Here is a 12,294-nt window from a genome sequence, read left to right on the forward strand (position 1 = left end):
GTTAGCAAGTGCATAAAATGTTCTTCTAGCTTTCTCCTTAGAAAATACGAATCTGTAGAGCTGGTGTCTCCATGTGCAATCAATTAGTGTTTCCAAGCACAAAATTAAATGTTCCCTGAAAAAAAAACATTCAAAAAAATAAAGTGCATGGATAATATCAGGAATACACAAACATAGACTATGTAGCAATATCTGGGATTGAGTTAGACAAAACAAAACCGGATTTTCTGGTTTCATCCAGTCATATACGGACAAACTGGAGTGGAATTCGTATGCAATGGACCGAGAAAATCACAGTAAAAATGGTTTAGGAGAAAAGCAAAGTCTTGCCGCCGTTCCTCTAGTTATCTACCTAGCAAATAAGAATATGTAGAGCTGGTGTCTCCATTTGGAACCAATTAAGGTAGCCAAGCTCAAAATAAAATGTCCTCGATAAAAAATATTCAAAACATAAAGTCTGTTGATAATATCCAGTAAACACAAACACAGAGACTTTCACATATTTCGGATTGAGTTAGCCAAAACACAACCGGATATTTCCGGTTTCATCCAGTCATATCCGGACAAAGTGGTGTGGAATTCGTATGCAATGGACCGAGATAATAACAGTAAAAATGGTTTGGAGAATAGCAAAGTCTTTTCGTTAGGCAAGTGCATAAAATATCATCTAGACAACCAGAAATATCATATTTGTTTGCCGCAGTTCATCTAGCTTTCTCCCTAGAAAATAAGAATGTGTAGAGCTGGTGTCCCCATGATGAAACAATTAGTGTTTAAACGGTACAAAATTAAATGTTCTCTGATAAAAACATTCAAAACAATAAAGTCCATCGTTAATATCCACAAACACAAACATAAATATCCTGCTTGTTTGTCGCAGTTCCTCTAGCATTCTCTCTAGAAAATACAAATATGTAGAGCTGGTGTCTCCATGTGCAACCAATTAGTGTTTCCAAGCACAAAATTAAAAGTTCCCTGAAAAAAAAAACATTGAAAAATATAAATCCATGCATAATATAAGGAATACACTGAAGGACCCTTATGGGGGAGAGGGACAAGAAACTAGGCCTGGGCAGATAACAGGGGCTTCTTAAGAGGTTAGATGTTCCCCAGGGTCCAGCGGGCACGTTCTCTGGGAAGGAAAAGTCTATCCCCTTTAGAGAACCTCTAGGCATGCCCAGAGCAGAGCTGCCACTCCCCTTCGGAGAGTCTCAGCACTCTCCTCAGCATTCTCTTCAGCTGGTTCCCTCAGCACTCTCCTCAGCATTCTCTTCAGCTGGTTCCCTCAGCACTCTCCTCAGCATTCTCCTCAGCTGGTTCCCTCAGCACTCTCCTCAGCACTCTCCGGTATGCTAATTGTCCCTCCGAACTGGCCAATCCCATATGCTAATTTGTTGACTATATAACCTGTGTGAAACTGCCGCTCAGGGCTCCTCACCGCCTTAGGTGGGGGCCCGTTTGCGCAAACGTACAATAAATACCTCATGCTTTTTGCATCAACTGGTCTGGAGTCTGGATTTTTGGGCGTCCTCTCGAGCAAGTGGGCATCTCTACAACTGAGAGGTCCAACATTTTGGCGCCCAATGTGGGGCTCGAGGTCGCCCTCAGACCCATTCTCTGCAGGACCAGTTGGAGGTATAATTAAGTGTTTTCTGTTTGTTGTTCTTCGTCTTGAGTATTCTGACTGGAGTATTCTGACTGGCCAGTACCTGACCTGACTCTGTGGGACCAGTGGGGGAGGCAGGCGTGCCCAGCAACCCCTGGTCCGTTCCCCGGAGGACGCTCCGGGTTATGAGGGGAAACCCTCGGTCCGTTCCCCCGGAAGACGCTCCCGGGGTGGTCTGGAGGTGGGTCGGAGACCAAGTCTCCCTCCTTCCCGGGGAGGGCTGGTCAGGCAGCCGCTCCCAAAACTAGCACAATAGCGTTTGATTTGTCTTAGCCATGTGGTTTGTCTTGCTTATTGTATATGTCTGTGCATTGGCTGTTCTTTTTGTTTGGGTTGAAATCCTTGCACACATGGGTCAACAAATAACCACCCCTTTAAGTCTCACTCTAGATCACTGGAAGGACGTTCGAGAACGCGCGCGCCACCTCTCATTGGAGATTAAAAGGAAACAATGGGCAAAATTCTGTTCCTCAGAGTGGCCGGCCTTCGAGGTCGGCTGGCCAAGAAACGGCACTTTTAACCTCGATATTATTTTACAGATTAAGGCGCGGGTCTTTCAGCCAGGATCCAATGGACACCCTGATCAGGTGCCCTACATTACTACGTGGGAGGATCTTTCACGTAATCCCCCTCCCTGGGTAGAACCCTTCTCCTTCCCGACGGAGCCCATACGGACCCCGTTACCCCCTCCTCCTATCCCGGTTGTGCCAACCTCCTCCCTATACCCTCTGAAGGAGATTCGAGATCCAAAACCTGACAAGCCACCGGTTCTTCTGGCTGATCAGGACTTTCTGCTCTTTGACTCTCCCCCACCCTATCTTCCCGGCCAGCCTGCTCCCCCGCAGGAACTCACACAACAACCAGAGCGGGATGTGCAACCTTCTGCACCATCCCCTGATTCCACGAGGGCAGGGGAAGAAGTCTCAGCGCCTTCCCCGCCCTCCAGCTGCCTGCGCCTCCGTCAGGGGCAGGCAGGGGGCTCGGGAAGCGTTTGGACTTCACAGGCTTTTCCTCTTCGCTCGGTGGCTGGCCAGATGCAGTACTGGCCATTTTCTGCTTCCGATCTTTACAATTGGAAAACCCATAACCCCTCTTTCTCTCAGGACCCCCAGGCTCTGACTGGGCTGATCGAGTCAATTTTATTGACTCATCAGCCCACCTGGGATGATTGTCAGCAGCTTCTGCAGACCCTCCTCACTACTGAGGAAAAGCAGCGTGTCTACCTTGAGACACGGAAAAACGTCCCTGGAGCAGATGGCCGACCGACCCTACTGCTAAACGAAATCGAGGAGGCGTTTCCCTCAACCCGTCCTGATTGGGACTACACCACCGTTGCTGGTAGGGAGCGACTTTGTCTTTACCACCAGATTCTCCTTGCGGGTCTCAGAGGGGCTGGAAAGCGCCCCACCAATCTGGCCAAGGTACGTGCAATAGTGCAGGGGGCTGAGGAAACGCCGGCAGGCTTCCTAGAAAGATTAATGGAAGCCTACCGTACTATACAAGATTTAATGAAGGAGGCAGAAAAGATTTACAACAAAAGGGAGACCCGAGAGGAGAAGGAGGAAAGGATCCGCAAGGAGCAGGAGGAAAGGGAAGACAAAAGAGACAAAAGACGTAATCGAGAGCTTAGTAGAATTTTGGCCACCGTAGTGCAGGATACAGAAAGGAGTAGACCAGGACAGAATAGGGACTTGGGAGACAAACGAAAGCCTCGGGTGGAAAGAGATCAATGTGCCTATTGTAAAGAAAGAGGACACTGGGTCAAAGACTGCCCGAAGAAAACACAGGGATCAAAGAAGAGACCAGTTCCAATCCTGTCCCTGGAAGAAGACAACTAGGTGAGTCAGGGCCAGGAGCCCCCCCCCCCCCTGAGCCCAGGATAACCCTTGAAGTGGGGGGCAGACCGGTAACCTTCCTGATTGACACGGGAGCCCAGCACTCGGTACTGACTTCAGAAAAAGGGCCTTTAAGCTCCAAGACTTCCTGGGTTCAGGGGGCAACTGGAGGGAAGTTATATCGCTGGACAACCAATCGAGAGGTCCAGTTAAGTACAGGACTTGTGACACACTCGTTCTTACTAGTGCCAGACTGCCCCTACCCCCTCCTGGGCAGGGACCTACTCTCGAAGGTAGGAGCCCAAATTCACTTCCATGAGAAAGGAGCTACCATCACAGACTCAGGAGGGCGGCCCCTCCAGGTATTAACAATACGCTTGGAGGACGAACACCGATTATTCGAGAGGCCCTCGTCCACCATGGCTCCCCTGGACCCCAAGTGGCTCACAGATTTTCCTCAGGCCTGGGCAGAGACTGCGGGAATAGGGCTGGCCGTCAACCGGCCTCCCTTGATCATAGATCTGAAGCCCACGGCCATTCCCGTGTCAGTTCGTCAATATCCGATGGGCAAGGAAGCTAAGGAAGGTATCCGGCCACATATCCAGAGACTGTTACACCTAGGCATTTTAAAACCTTGTCGTTCACCTTGGAACACCCCCCTACTACCAGTAAAGAAGCCTGGTACGGGTGACTACCGCCCGGTACAGGACTTGCGGGAGGTTAACAGGAGAACGGAGGATATGCATCCCACAGTGCCCAACCCCTACAATCTGCTAAGTACCTTGCCTCCGACCCACGTATGGTACACTGTGTTAGATCTAAAAGATGCATTCTTTTGTTTAAGACTGAGCCCTCAGAGCCAATCCATCTTTGCTTTTGAGTGGAAAGACCCAGAGACCGGGTTTTCAGGACAACTCACCTGGACAAGGTTGCCCCAAGGATTTAAAAACTCGCCTACCTTGTTTGACGAAGCTCTGCACCTAGATTTGGCCGACTTCCGAGTCAACCATCCGGACCTGGTCCTCCTGCAATATGTGGACGACCTCCTCCTTGCCGCTGAAACTGAGCAGAGCTGCCACTCTCCTCAGCATTCTCCTCAGCAATTCATTGCCCCGGGCACCAACGAGGAGACGACCCCGTAGCAAGGGGAAACAGGATGGCAGACGAGGCTGCTAGGGTGGCAGCCCTGAGCCAACAGGTGCTCCCGTTAAAGACAGTTGAGCCCACCCAAGTATCGAGGGAACCACCTTTCCTCTATTCGGACCAAGACTTAGATACGATTCAGCGGCTCGGTGCAGAGTATGATGAACAAATAAGGGTTTGGAGGCTCGGAGAGAAAATAGTCTTGCCACACCAATTGGCTAAAGAAATAATTACCAGCCTCCATCAATGGACTCATTTGGGACACAAAAAGCTAAAAGCAGCCTTACAGGAAGATAGGCAGTCTTATTACATCCCCGGACTTGACTCTTTAGTCCAGCAGGTGACTGAATCCTGTGTTCCGTGTGCCAAGGTAAATGCCAGACACCTCAAGCTCCCGGAGGGAGCTAGGGTAAGAGGAGACCGACCAGGAATCAACTGGGAGGTCGATTTCACTGAGATAAGGCCGGGCAGTTATGGGAATAAGTATCTTCTAGTTTTTGTAGACACCTTCTCCGGTTGGACTGAGGCATTCCCCACAAAACGGGAAACCGCCCAGGTGGTCGTCAAGAAGATCATAGAGGAGATCTTCCCCCGGTTCGGCTTGCCTAAGGTAATCGGGTCCGACAATGGCCCAGCGTTTGTCTCCCAGGTAAGTCAGTTGGTGGCCAAAGCATTAGGCATAAATTGGAAATTGCACTGTGCCTATAGACCCCAAAGTTCAGGACAGGTAGAAAGAATGAACAGAATAATTAAAGAGACATTGACCAAATTAGCGTTGGAGACTGGTGTTAAAGACTGGGTCCAACTCCTCCCTATGGTGTTGTTCCGGGTCCGAAACACGCCCTCTCATTGCGGGCTGACACCATACGAAATCCTTTATGGAGGGCCCCCACCAGTAGCAGGCTTGCTTGACCTTGCCAGTGACTCCGTTGCCGATGTCCCTAAGTTACAGGCCCGGTTGAGAGCACTCCAGATCATCCAGAACCAGGTCTGGAAACCTCTTGCAGCAGCCTACCAACCCAAGACGACAACCATCCCACATCCTTTCCAAATCGGTGATGCTGTGTATGTCCGAAGGCACCAATCTAAGACTCTAGAGCCCCGGTGGAAAGGCCCCTTCACTGTGCTGTTGACAACTCCCACCGCTCTCAAGGTCGATGGAATCGCTGCTTGGGTCCACGCCTCACACGTGAAGCGAGTACCACCTCCCCAGGGCCCCGAGGATCCGGATAGACCAGCCAAATGGAAGCTCCAGCGCACTCAGAACCCACTCAAGCTAAGACTTTCAAAAACTGTTTAATATTTATGATGTTCCTGGCCTTTCCCCATTGTTTTTCCAATCCCCATGCTCCGCAATTGTTAACGTGGAACCTAACCCAGTCCAGCAAGAACAGAGTTTCCTCCCTCCAGTGAGGCAGGTTCTCCCCAGGCCGGTCCAATAGATTTTAGGATTAAAATCTTTGCAAAAAGAAAAGGAGGGAATGAAGGACCCTTATGGGGGAGAGGGACAAGAAACTAGGCCTGGGCAGATATCAGGGGCTTCTTAAGAGGTTAGATGTTCCCCAGGGTCCAGCGGGCACGTTCTCTGGGAAGGAAAAGTCTATCCCCTTTAGAGAACCTCTAGGCATGCCCAGAGCAGAGCTGCCACTCCCCTTCGGAGAGTCTCAGCACTCTCCTCAGCATTCTCTTCAGCTGGTTCCCTCAGCACTCTCCTCAGCATTCTCTTCAGCTGGTTCCCTCAGCACTCTCCTCAGCACTCTCCGGTATGCTAATTGTCCCTCCGAACCGGCCAATCCCATATGCTAATTTGTTGACTATATAACCTGTGTGAAACTGCCGCTCAGGGCTCCTCACCGCCTTAGGTGGGGGCCCGTTTGCGCAAACGTACAATAAATACCTCATGCTTTTTCCATCAACTGGTCTGGAGTCTGGATTTTTGGGCGTCCTCTCGAGCAAGTGGGCATCTCTACAACTGAGAGGTCCAACAACACAAACACAGAGGCTTTCACAATATTTAGGATTGAGTTAGCCAAAACACAACCGGATATTTCTGGTTTCATCCAGTGATATCCGGGAAAATTGGTGTGGAATTCGTATGCAATGGACCACGAAAATCACAGAAAAATGGTTTTGGAGAAAAGCAAAGTATTTTCGTTAGGCAAGTGCATGAAATATCATCTATACTAACAAAATATCATGTTTAATTGTGGCAGTTCCTCGAGGTTCCTCCCTAGAATATTTGAATATGTCCAGCTGGTGTCTCCATGTGGAACCAATTACTGTATCCATGCTCAAAAAAAAATGTTTTCCTATAAAAAATATTCAAAACAATAAAGTCCATGCATAATATCAGGGATACACAAACACAGAGGCGGTAGCAATATTTCGGATTGAGTTAGTCAAATCTCAACTGGATATTTATGGTTTCAACCAGTCATACCCAGACAAACTGGTTTGGAATTCCTATCCAATGGACTGAGAAAATCACAGTAAAAATGGTTTTGCAGAAAAGCAAAGTCTTTTCCTTAGGCAAGTGCAAAAAATGTCATCTAGACAAACAGAAGTATCATCTTTGTTTGCCAGAGTTCCTCTAGCTTTCTCCCTAGTAAATACGAATGTGTAGAGCTGGTGTCTCCATGTGGAAACAATTAGTGTTTCAAGGGTACAAAATAAAATGTTCCCTGATAAAAAAAAATTCAAAAAAATAAAGTACGTTGATAATATCCGGAAAACACAAACACATAGGCTGTAGCAATATCTGGGATTGAGTTAGCCCAAATGAAACCGGATATTTCCGGATTCATCTAGTCATATCCGGACAAAATCATGTCGAATTCGTCCGCAATAGACCGAGAAAATCACAGTACAAATGGTTTTGAAGAAACGCAAAGTCTTTTCATTAGGCAAGTGCATAAAATGTCATCTATACAAACAGAAATATCATGTTTGTTTGCCGCAGTTCCTCTAGCTTTCTCCCTAAAAAATACAAATGTGTAGAGGTGGTGTCTCCATGTGGAACCAATTAGTGTTTCCATGCACAAAATAAAATGTTACCTTAAAAAACATTCAAAAAAATAAAGTCCTTCGATGATATCAGGAATACACAAAGACAGTAGCTGTAGCAATATTTCGGATTGAGTTAGCCAAAACGCAACCAGATATTTCTGGTTTCATCCAGTCATATCTGGACAAAGTGATTTGGAATTCGTATCCAATGGACCGAGAAAATCACAGTAAAAATGGTTTTGGAAAAAAGCAAAGTCTTTTCGTTAGGCAAGTGCATAATATGTCAAATATAGAAACAGAAATATCATGATTGTTTTCCACAGTTCCTCTAGCTTTCTCCGTAGAAAATACGAATTTGTGGAGCTGGTGTCTCCATGTGGAAACAATTAGTGTTTCAATGGTACAAAATTAAATGTTCCCTGTTAAAAAACATTCAAAACATTAAAGTTCGTTGATAATATCAGGAAAACACAAACACAGAGGCTGTAGAAATATCTGGGATTGCGTTAGCCAAAACAAAACCGGATTTTTCCAGTTTCATCCAGTTATAACCGGAGAAACTGGTGTGGAATTCATATGCAATGGATCGAGAAAATCACACTACAAATGGTTTTGGAGAAAGGCAAAGTCTTTTTGTTAGGCAAGTGCAAAAAATGTCATCTATACAAACAGAAATATCATGTTTGTTTGCCGCAGTTCCTCTAGCTTTCTCCCTGGAAAATAAGAATGTGTAGAGCTGGTGTCCCCATGTGGAACCAATAAGTGTTTCCAACCACAAAATTAAATGTTCCCTGAAAAAAAAAACATTGAAAAATATAAAGTCCACGCATAATATCAGGAATACACAAACACAGAGGCTTTCACAATATTTCGGATTGAGTTAGCCAAAAGAAACCCGGATATTTCCGGTTTCATCCAGTCATATCCGGACAAAGTGCTTTTGAATTCGTATGCAATAGACCGAGAAAATCCCACAGTACAAATGCTTTTGGAGGAAAGAAACAATTAGTGTTTCAACGATACAAAATTAAATGTTCCCTGATAAAAACATTCAAAACAATAAAGTCCATCGATAATATCCAGAAAACACAAACACAGAGACTGTAGCAATATTTTGTATTGACTTAGCCAAAATACAATCCGATATTTCTGGTTTCATCCAGTCATATCCGGACAAACTTTGTGGAATTCTTATGCAATCGACTGAGAAATTCACAGTAAAAATTTTTTTGGAGAAAAGCAAAGTCTTTTTGTAAGTGAACTAGATAAAATATCATCGATACAAACAGAAATATCATGTTTGTTTGTCGCAGTTCCTCTAGCTTTCTACGTAGAAAATACGAATGGGTAGAGCTGGCGTCTCCATTTGGAACCAATTAGTGTTTCCAAGCACAAAATTAAATGTTCCCTGATAAAAACATTCAAAACAATAATTCCATTGATAATATCAAGAAAACACAAACACAGAGGCTGTAGCAATATCTGGGATTGAGTTAGCCAAAACACAACTAGATATTTCTATTTTCATCCAGTGATATCCGGTCAAACTGGTAGGGAATTCCTATGCAATGCACTTAGAAAATCATTGTAAAAATGGTTCTGGAGAAAAGCAAAGTCTTTTCGTTAGGCAAGTGCATAAAATGTCATCTATACAAACAGAAATATCATGTTTGTTTGCCGCAGTTCCTCTAGCTTTCTCCCTGGAAAATAAGAATGTGTAGAGCTGGTTACTCCATGTGGAACCAATTAGTGATTACAAGCACAAAATGAAATGTTCCCTGATAAAAAACATTCAAACAATAAAGTGCATGGATAATATCCAGAAAACACAAATACAGAGGCTGTAGCAATACTGGGATTGAGTTAGCCAAAACAAAACCGGGTATTTCCGGTTTCATCCAGTTGTATCAGGTAAACTGGTGTAGAATTCATATGCAATGCACCGAGATATTCACAGTAAAAATGGTTTTGGAGAAAAGCAAAGTCTTTTCGTTAGGCAAGTACATAAAATGCCATCTATACAAACAGAAATATCATGTTTATTTGCCGCAGTTCCTCTCGCAGTCTCCCTAGAAAATATGAATATGTTCAGCTGGTGTCTCCATGTGGAACCAATTACTGTATCCAGGCTCAAAATAAAATGTTCCCGGAAAAAAAAAATACATTCAAAACAATAAAGTCCGTTGATAATATCCAGAAAAAACAAACACAGAGGCTGGAGCAATATCGAAGATTGAGTTATCCTAAACAAAACCGGATATTTCCGGTTTCATCCAGCCATATCCGGACAAACTGGTGTGGAATTCGTATGCAATGGACCGAGAAAATCACAGTAAAAATAGTTTTGGACAATAGCAAAGTCTTTTCGTTAGGCAAGTGCATAAAATGCCATCTATACAAACAGAAATATCATGTTTATTTGCCGCAGTTCCTCTAGCAGTCTCCCTAGAAAAAAGGAATGTGTAGAGCTGGTGTCCCCATGATGAACCAATTAGTGATTCAACGGCAAAAAATTAAATATTCTCTGATAAAAAACATTAAAAACAATAAAGTCCATCGATAATATCCAGAAAACACAAACACAGAGGCTTTCACAATATTTCGGATTGGGTTAGCCAAACCACAACCGGATATTTCTGTTTTCTCCAGTAATATCCGGACAAACTGGTGTGGAATTCGTATGCAATTGACCAAAACAATCACAGTAAAAATGGTTTTGGAGAAAAGCAAAGTCTTTTCGTTAGGCAAGTGCATAAAATCTCATCTATACAAACGGAAATATCATGTTTGTTTGCGTCAGTTCCTCTAGCTTTCTCCCTAGAAAATACGAATATGTTCAGTTGGTGTCTCCATGTGGAACCAATTACTGTATCCAAGCTCAAAAGAAAATATTCCCCGATGATATATTCAAAACAATAAAGTCCTTTGAAAATATCCAGAAAAAAAAAACAAAAACAGAGGCTGGTGCAATATTTGGGATTGAGTTAGCCAAAAAAAAAAAACCAGATATTTCCGGTTTCATCCAGTCATATCTGGACAAACTGGTGCGGAATTCATATGCAATGGACCGAGATATTCACAGTAAAAATGGTTTTGGAGAAGAGCAAAGTCTTTTTGTTAGACAAGTGCATAAAATGTCATGTATACAAACAGAAATATCATGTTTGTTTCCGCAGGTCCTCTAGCTTTCTCCCTATAAAATACGAATATGTTCAGTTGGTGTCTCCTTGTGGAAAAATTACTGTATCCAAGCTCAAAATAAAATGTTCCCCGATAAAAAAATATTCAAAAAAGTCCGTGGATAATATTCAGAAAACAGAAACATAGAGGCTTTCACAATATTTCGGATTGAGTTAGCCAAAACACAAACGGATATTTCTGGTTTCATCCTGTCATATCCGGACAAAATGGTGTGGAATTCGTATGCAATGAACCAAAAAATCACAGTACAAATGGTTTTGGAAAAAAGCAAAGGCTTTTCGTTAGGCAAGTGCCTAAAATGTCATCTGTACAAATAGAAATATCATGTTTGTTTGCCGCAGTTCCTCTAGATGTATCCCTAGAAAATACGAATGTGTAGAGCTGGTGTCTCCATGTGGAACCAATTAGTGTTCCAACCACAAAATTAAATGTTCCCTGATAAAAAACATTCAAAAAAATTAAGTCCGTGGATATTATCAGGAATACACAAGCACAGAGGCTGTAGCAATATCTGGGATTGAGTTAGCCAAAACAAAACCGGATATTTACGGTTTCATCCAGTCATATCTGGTAACCTGGTGTAGAATTTGTGTGCAATGCACCGAGATATTCACAGTAAAAATGGTTTTGGAGAAAAGCAAAGTCTTTTCGTTAGGCAAGTGCATAAAATGTCATTGATACAAACAGAAATATCATGTTTGTGTGCCACAGTTCCTCTAGCTTTCTCCCAAGAAAATACGAATATGTTCAGCTGGTGTCTCCATGTGGAACCAATTACTGTATCCAAGCTCAAAATAAAATGTTCCCGGAAAAAAAAAACATTCAAAACAATAAAGTCCGTTGATAATATCCAGAAAAAACAAACACAGAGGCTGGAGCAATATCGGGGATTGAGTTAGCCAAAACAAAACCGGATATTTCCGGTTTCATCCAGTCATATCCGGACAAACTTGTATGGAATTCGTATGCAATGGACCGAGTAAATCACAGTAAAATTAGTTTTGGAGAATAGCAAAGTCTTTTCCTTAGGCAAGTGCATAAAATGTCATCGAAACAAACAGAAATATCATGTTTGTTTGCCGCAGTTCCTCTAGCAGTCTCCCTAGAAAAAAGGAATGTGTAGAGCTGGTATCCCCATGATGAACCAATTAGTGTTTCAACGGCACAAAATTAAATGTTCCCTGATAAAAAACATTCAAATCAATAAAGTCCATCGATAATATCCAGAAAACACAAACACAGAGGCTTTCACAATATTTCGGATTGAGTTAGCCAAACTACAACCGGATATTTCTGTTTTACTCCAGTAATATCCGGACAAACTGGTGTGGAATTCATATGCAATTGACCAAAACAATCACAGTAAAAATGGTTTTGGAGAAAAGCAAAGTCTTTTCGTTAGGCAAGTGCATAAAATGTCATCTATACAAACAGAAATATCAT

Source organism: Lepus europaeus, unplaced genomic scaffold (assembly GCF_033115175.1).
Source record: "Lepus europaeus isolate LE1 unplaced genomic scaffold, mLepTim1.pri SCAFFOLD_32, whole genome shotgun sequence".
NCBI classification, from domain to species: Eukaryota; Metazoa; Chordata; class Mammalia; order Lagomorpha; family Leporidae; genus Lepus; species Lepus europaeus.